This window comes from Anoplopoma fimbria, chromosome 9 (assembly GCF_027596085.1).
Source record: "Anoplopoma fimbria isolate UVic2021 breed Golden Eagle Sablefish chromosome 9, Afim_UVic_2022, whole genome shotgun sequence".
NCBI lineage: Eukaryota > Metazoa > Chordata > Actinopteri > Perciformes > Anoplopomatidae > Anoplopoma > Anoplopoma fimbria.
This window is the reverse complement of record NC_072457.1, coordinates 19,045,835-19,054,742: the sequence shown is the minus strand read 5'-3', so window position 1 is coordinate 19,054,742 and position 8,908 is coordinate 19,045,835.

Sequence of the window (8,908 nt, the reverse complement as noted above, 5' to 3'; positions counted from 1 at the left end):
TTACATACTATATAATATATACAGTATATTCAGTTTATTTTGTATAGCCCAGAATCACAAATTACAAATTTGCCTCAGAGGGCTTTACAATCTGTACACATGCGACATCCTCTGTCCTTCCCTTGTTGCCAGTGTTTTGGTACTTTTTGTCAAAAGAAAAAAAAAAACGTTTAATGAAATCTTAAGTAAAGAGGTAAAAAATGAAACACCAAAGTATGGTTTACATTTTGTACTACCTTGTCATTTGCAAGTGCCTTCATCATTTCAAGTGTTGATTGTAGAAAGAAATGTTATGTATATGTATATATATATATATATATATATATATATATATATATATGTATATATATATACATATTATTCTTCCATCAATCAATTAAATCAGTTGTCTCATTTGTCTCATATAGTGACGTAACCACTACATATGGTGACGTTACCACTCCAGAGAAAAGCAATCCTGTCAGCTCTCTTTTGTGAAATTAACTACATGGAAAGCCATATTATTTAGCCAATATTTACATTAACAAATCTCCAGAAGGAGCCCACAGCACAAACACGGGCAAGATGTTAAGTTCAATGACTCGATTTAGCTGAGGTAACACCGAGCAGAGCTAGTTAGCTAGCGGCTGAGATGGCACCCACCTGTCACTTAAAGTGGCCACGCCTTTATTTATGCCTAAATATAATTTCCACAGGTGAGTTGTATAAACCCCGCCCCCTAAAGTTATCATGAATGGGGATATAAGCTATGGAGACCGAAACTGTTTTTTGTGCCAGGCTGTAAACAGGTTTATTTCTGCTGCTAGGTTTGTCATTTTAACATGGCTGTATATGGGGAGTGAATCGCTTTTGGAGCCATCCTCAAGTGGCCATTTGATGAACTGCAGTTTTTGGCCCTACTGCGCTGGCTTCATTTCTCAGCACCAAAGATTGTTTCCTACCCCACGTCTTGTTATAGTGTCTACTTGTTACCATGTTCCAACCCTTTCTTTAAAATCAATAAAAACTTAAATATCAAGAGACACTGTCCTTTAATAGGCAAAGAAAATGCTTCAGACAGCTACAAACCAAAAGTACTGGTAAACAAAAATAGCTAGACAGGGGTGTCGGCATACTTATGGCCACGTAGTGTATTTATTGTAGTTGTGTGTGTTTGATCTCTCTCACTCATCAAGACCCAATTAGAATCTATACCCACATCCCTCTCCCTCAAACACCAACACACATGCGGAGAATGTTGCTTCTGTGGAAAAGTACAAGGTCAGAACTTGACAAGAAACGTTGCTGCGATCTTACTTTTGTAACATGAGAGAGAGAGACTAACAACAAAATCCCCAGCAAGGCCACAAACCACCAAGCCGACACACACACACACACACACACACACACACACACACACACACACACACACACACACACACACACACACACACACACACACACACACACACAAGCATGTAACTTGATACAATCTGACATGACAAATCCAGTCCACCAGAAGATGAAATAGTAATAAGATCCAAGTTTTCCTCCTTTCTCAGTTTTCCTTGCGGTGTGTGATGGATTGATCGGGCCCACTTGCTGCAGGTGAATAGATACACTTTGCCCCGTCTCTTTGTGTGTCTTTTTCGGGCGTTTGGAGCACCAGCGGAGGGTTTTCATGGGAATCTCAGCACTCTGTGTCTCAGGTCTCTTCTGTCCATTGTGTAGCAACCAGGGCAGGGTCTGAGCTGCTTATTGTGGGAAGAGTTTGCTTTTGTTTACACCCTGTGAAAAGGCTGCATGTGCACGCCTGCAAGTCTGTGTGTGTGTGTGTGTGTGTGTGTGTGTGTGTGTGTGTGTGTGTGTGTGTGTGTGTGTGTGTGTGTGTGTGTGTGTTTGGAAACTAAAAGTTCATGAAGCCATCATTGAAGGAAAAATTTCAGTTGATTACAAATTGGGCCTTATTTTATTAGTTTTCAAAACTTCTGTAACTTTTAATCGAAAAGTTTAATATTTTGGGAAAGGTAAATATAGAGCTACAGCCAGCAGACGGGGTAGCATAGACTGTATATAAGAACTCCGTCGCCATTTTGGTTTTTGGCCGCAGCCATCTTGGTTTTCTGCAACCAGAAGTGACACAAGAGAGTGGAACTTAGTACAACTATACGCTGAATAGAATACATTTTCAGGTGATCAATATGTTACAATTAACTTTCACAAACTGAAAACACACTGTGAAGTTTTAAAGTTGTAGGACAAAACATACATAAGGCCATGGTAGCAACCTGTCAATCACAAGGTAGCCCCGCCCTAAAGCCATACCCTGCTTTATGGTCTATTTTGCTTTAAGCGGACCATAACTTACTAAATGAACTTCATGCCGTATTGAAGAACACTCAGCATTAGCGCTTTTGGGCTATACTAAATAAATTGAATTGAATTTAATGGATTTGAAAAATAGTGGTTTGCGGCATGATCCACTCTTTATGCTAAGCTAAGCTAATGCTTATCCACCAGCTGCAGCTTCATATTGTAGCCCCCCCCTAAAAGCCACAGAGAACAGGTTTGGACGCCGTTAAGGAATGCACATGCGGGAAGCAACATAGGCAAAATATAGGACTCTAACTAACGTTCACAAACATTCACCCACCGTTGGAACAGCCTTCGGGAGCAACTTGGGGTTAAGTGTCTATCCCAAGGACACATCGACATGGACTGCAGGAGCCGGTGATCGAACCCCTGATCCTCTGATTAGTGGACGACCTGCTCTACCACTGAGCCACAGTTGCTCCAGTTTCCCTGTGGTATTATTACTGACGTTCCAGGTGCGCTCATTTTTCTGTTTCACCAACAAATAAAGCGGCTTAGATAATCTATCTGTTGGGATGACGCCGTGTTTTCAGATCCCTGTAGTAACTCTGGTGAGTAAAATGTCAACATGATCAATGGACACAATGGTCACAACTACAAAAATTGTTGTAATAAACCACAATTATCTTTTAACCCTGTAACCCTATGCAACATAGGGATTCCCATTTAATTGTTATTGTAAAGTGGAATGTGAAAAAGTTTTTTAGTTAACCTAATTGAACTACTTTTAATGTTGGGTTAATGTAGTTTGTTTGTTAGGTTGGAGGCGAGGCTCAGTGAGTTAGAGGCCCGGTTCCGCACCATTGAAGCTCAGTCGTTAGCTACTGTAGTTAGCCAGCCCACTCCCGTAGTCGGTGCGGGCCAACCAGACTTAGCTCCTGCTAGCTGTCCCCCGGCAACCCCCGAGCAGCCGGGAGGCTGGGTGACTGTTCGAAGGAAGCATAGTTCTATGTCGAAGCACACGGGGCACCACCAACCGCTTCACGTTTCTAACCGGTTTTCCCCGCTCAGCGACACACCCGCTGAGAAACCAACTCTGGTGATCGGCAGCTCCATTCTGAGAAACGTGAAGTTAGCGAAGACAGGGGCCATAGTTAACTGCATCCCCGGGGCCAGAGCGGGCGACATAGAATCCCATTTGAAACTGCTGGCTAAGGCTAAACGTAAATACCGTACGATTGTTATTCACGTCGGCGGTAATGACACCCGATTACGTCGCTCGGAGGTCACTAAATTGAACGTGGAATCGGTGTGTTCGTACGCAAAGACGATGTCGGACTCCGTAGTATTCTCTGGCCCTCTCCCTAATCTGGTCAATGATGAGATGTATAGCCGCATGTCATCATTCCGCCGCTGGCTGTCGAGGTGGTGTCCTGCAAACAATGTGGGCTTCGTAGACAATTGGCATACTTTCTGGGGAAAACCTGGTCTGATTAGGAGAGACGGCATCCATCCTACTTTGGATGGAGCGGATCTCATCTCTAGAAATCTGACCCAGTTCATTAGTGGACCTAATCCATGACCCAGAGTTCAGACCAGGAAGCAGAAGCAGAGTCGCAGTCTTTCACACCTCTCTGCGCTTCCTTTGGAGCAGTTACCCACCCACTTACCCACCCAAAACCCTATAGAGACTGTGTCTGCCCCACGGCCACTTCAATTATTTAAAGTCAACAGAAGAGGAGTTATACAAAATAACTTAATAAAAGTTAAGGCAACCGATGCAACAGTGCATCAAAACAGGACAGTTAAATGTGGACTCTTAAATATTAGATCTCTGTCATCTAAGGGTGTACTTGTAAATGATTTAATATCAGATAATCATATTGATTTATTTTGTCTTACTGAAACCTGGCTGTGTCATGAAGAGTACGTTAGCCTTAATGAATCAACTCCTCCAAGTTATATTAATACTCATATTCCTCGAGGCACAGGCCGAGGAGGTGGAGTAGCAGCTATCTTTGACTCAAGCCTATTAATAAACCCTAAACCTAAATTAAATTACAACTCATTTGAAAGCCTTGTTCTTAGTCTTTCAAACCCGAGCGGGAAAGCATTAAAGTCAATTTTATTTGTTATAGTGTATCGTGCACCAGGTGCGTATTCTGAATTCCTATCTGAATTCTCAGAGTTTTTATCTAGTTTAGTCCTTAAGACAGATAAAGTTATTATTGTAGGGGATTTTAATATTCATGTGGATGTGTATAATGATAGCCTTAGTACTGCGTTTGGTTCATTACTAGATTCTATTGGCTTCTGTCAGTGTGTACATAAACCGACTCACTCTTTTAACCATACCCTCGACCTTGTTCTGGTTTATGGTATTGAAGTAGAAAATGTAATTGTCTCTCAACAGAACTCTCTTTTATCGGACCATTTTCTAATAACCTTTGAATTTGTTCTACCAGAGTGTACGCCATTAGGCAAAAGTTTCTACACTAGATGTCTATCTGATAATGCTGTAGCTAAATTTAAAGAAGCGATTTCTTCAGGGTTTTATTCAGTACCATTGCTCAATATAACAGAGGACTCCTACGCTAGCTTTAGTCCGTCTCAGATTGACCATCTTGTTGATAGTGCTGCATGCTCACTGCGAATGACACTGGACTCTATAGCTCCTCTAAAAAAGAAGCTAATAAAAGAAAGGAGGTTTGCTCCATGGTATAATCCTCAAACCCGCGATTTAAAGCAAATATCGTGAAAACTTGAAAGGATATGGCGTTCCACCAATGTGGATGAAGCGCGGTTAGTCTGGCGAGACAGTCTTAAAATATATAAGAAGGCACTCCGTAATGCTAGAGCAGCCTATTATTCAGCATTAATAGAGAAAAATAAGAACAACCCTAGGGTTCTCTTCAGCACTGTAGCCAGGCTGACAGAGAGTCACAGCTCTGTTGAGCCGTGTATTCCTATAAACCTCAGTAGTAGTGACTTCATGAACTTCTTTAATGATAAGATTCTAACTATTAGAGAAAAAATTTATAATCTACTGCCCTCAACCAGTACCGATCGATCCATAGCTGTAGAACCTGAAATATATTTAGATGGCTTTTCTCCCATCGACCTTCAACAATTGACTTTAACTATTTCTAAGTCTAAACCTTCCACCTGTCTCTTAGACCCGATTCCGACTAGGCTGCTTAAGGAAGTTTTACCTTTAATTAGCAACTCCTTATTAGAAATTATCAATCTGTCTTTACTGACGGGCCATGTACCACAGGCCTTCAAACTAGCTGTAATTAAACCTCTTCTTAAGAAACCTACTCTAGATCCAGAGGTGTTGGCTAACTATAGACCTATATCTAACCTTCCGTTCCTCTCTAAGATCCTTGAGAAAGCAGTAGCAAATCAGCTCTGTGACTTTATGCATAACAATAGTTTATTTGAGGATTTTCAGTCAGGATTTAGAGTGAATCATAGCACAGAGACGGCACTGGTGAAAATTACCAATGACCTTCTAATAGCTTCAGACAAAGGACTTGTCTCTGTACTTGTATTGCTAGACCTTAGTGCTGCATTTGATACCATTGATCACCAAATCCTATTACAGAGATTGGAGCATCTTATAGGCATTAAAGGAACCGCACTTAGCTGGTTTAAGTCGTATTTATCAGACCGATCTCAGTTTGTATATGTAAACAATGAAAGCTCGATGAAAACCAGGGTTAGTCACGGAGTTCCACAGGGGTCTGTTCTTGGACCTATTTTATTTACCTTATATATGCTTCCCTTGGGGAATATTATCAGAAAACACTCAGTAAACTTTCATTGTTATGCAGATGATACCCAGTTATATCTATCAATTAAGCCAGACGAAACTAACCAGTTCTCTAAACTTCAAGCATGTCTTACGGACATAAAAACCTGGATGACCTGTAACTTTTTAATGTTAAACTCTGAAAAAACAGAAGTTATCCTACTAGGTCCAGATCACCTTCGAATTCAATTATCTAACGATATAGTTTCTCTAGATGGCATTGCTCTAGCATCCAGCACTACCGTTAAGAACCTTGGAGTTATCTTTGACCAGGATCTGTCTTTTAACTCTTATATAAAACAGATCTCAAGGACAGCCTTTTTTCATTTACGTAACATTGCGAAAATCAGGCAAATCCTGTCTCAGAGCGATGCAGAAAAACTAGTTCATGCATTTGTTACCTCTAGACTAGATTACTGTAACTCCTTATTATCAGGCTGCTCTAATAGGTCTCTTAGATCTTTACAGTTGATCCAGAATGCTGCAGCACGTGTTCTAACAAAAACTAAGAAAAGAGATCATATTACTCCAGTATTAGCTTCTCTGCACTGGCTCCCTGTTAAATCAAGAATAGAATTTAAAATTCTTTTACTTACCTACAAAGCTCTAACTGGTCAGGCACCGTCTTATCTTAAGGAACTTATAGTTCCATATTACCCAACTAGAGAGCTGCGCTCAATCAATGCAGGGTTACTTGTGGTTCCTAGAGTATATAAAAGTAGGATGGGAGCCAGAGCCTTCAGTTATCAGGCTCCTCTTCTGTGGAACCAGGTTCCAGTTTCAGTCCGGGGGCAGACACACTCACCACTTTCAAGAGCAGGCTTAAGACCTTCCTTTTTGATAGCGCTTATAGTTAGGGCTGGTTCAGGTTCGCCTTGGTCCAGCCCCTAGATATGCTGCTATATGCCTAGACAGCCGGGGACTACCTAGGATACGCTGAGCTCCTCTCTCCTCTTCTCTCCCTCCTTCTTTATGTATTAATCTCCTATTTATGCACATTACTGATTTTGCTTCTTCCCCGGAGTTCTTGTGCTTTCTCGCCTCGCAGGTTCCCAGGAATCGGGGTTATATTTGGACTGTCATCGTGCCACCTACTGAGGCCCTGCTGACACCCACTACTACTACCACTATCATTATTAGTCACATTACTATTATTATTGCCTGTACTATTACGCTTATTGACTTGCTTCTACCCTGGAGTCTTTGTGCTTTCTCGCTTCGCAGGCTTCTATAAATCGTGGCTGTACCTGGACCGTGGATGTGCATCCTGCTACGGCCCTGCTGACACCGACTGCTACCACCATTATTATTATTACTAGTCACATTACTATTACTATTACCTGTACCATTAAGCATTTTAGCTTTACTTCCACCCTGAAGCCCTTTTGCTTTCTCGTTCTGCAGGTTTCCATGAATCGTTGTGGTACCTGGACCGTAGTCGTGCCTCCTGCTGTGAGCCGACTGACACCCACTGCTACTTCGATTATTATTATTAGTCACATTACTATCCCTATTTTCATGGCTATAATTCTACTGTAATAATTGCTGCTGTTATTATAAGTAGTCTTATTATATGAATCATTTATGTCATATACATTGAATGTGTTGTATCTAAGAACTGTTATGCTGCTCATTCTGTACACATGACATCTATTGCATTCTGTCCATCCCGGGAGAAGGATCCCTCCTCTGTCATTCTCCCATAGGTTTCTTCCTTTTTTCTCCCTGTTAAATGGGTTTTTTAGGGGAGTTTTTGTTTATTGTAAAGCCCTCTGAGGCAAATTTGTAATTTGTGATTCTGGGCTATACAAAATAAACTGAATTGAATTGAATTGAATTAACTTTAAATGCCTCCAAAATGACTAAACAGTGTTTTCTTAGTATAAAAATCCAACTGCTTTTACCTTATCTTTATTGATGACCACATACTGTGTCAGTGGGTGTTTGTTGAAAGTCCAACCAATAAACAATCACAAATATTCAAACAGTCCTGCCCCTCCCATCAAATAAAATGATCTTTATCTCTACAACTGATATCCACCTGGTTGGTGAAAGATTCCTCCCTGCATTGTTTCATGACCCATCATTTTGTTTCAACAGATAAATAATACTACATAGTATTCATATATCACATGGTAAGGTTGATGGATCAAATGCAAGCTGCTTTTAACACCTGTACACTGTAATGGAATATAAAATAAGCAAAAATCATGCAAAGGTTTTCAGTCAAATCAAGTCCAAACATGTGACTGGGGCCACACAGTAACTGTAGGCCTGTATTATATTACACTGAAACAACAATACAGACTAAACACATATCCATCTCACTCTACTGAATAAATGTTTTTTATTGAACCATTGCGCCACATGTCAAAGGGGCTCAAGCAAGTCCCATATTGATATTTTACACTGCTGTTAACTGATGCAATAGTTCTCGTGATACCTCCATTCAAAGCATATAAAAGTTATCATACTCTCTGTGCTAATTTAGCAGTTAATGCTGTTGACTTTTCAAAGCCTGCACTGTATAAACATGCAGCAATAATGCAACTTAATGTCGCACTCTTTGCTGGGATGGATTGCCGAAACTTGAGCAGGTCTCTGTAAGAGAATTCTATAAATGGTGGCGAAAACACAGACTTAAACACTTTGGTATTCTTTGGACAATTGTCAGCAGTAACAATGAGTGAATGCAATTTGATGTACATGAACTACAACAACTGAATATTGTTTGCCCTTCACATGTAAATAGGCATTATCTGCCTACACACTGTTGATCATTTACTGTGACAATAAAGTAAG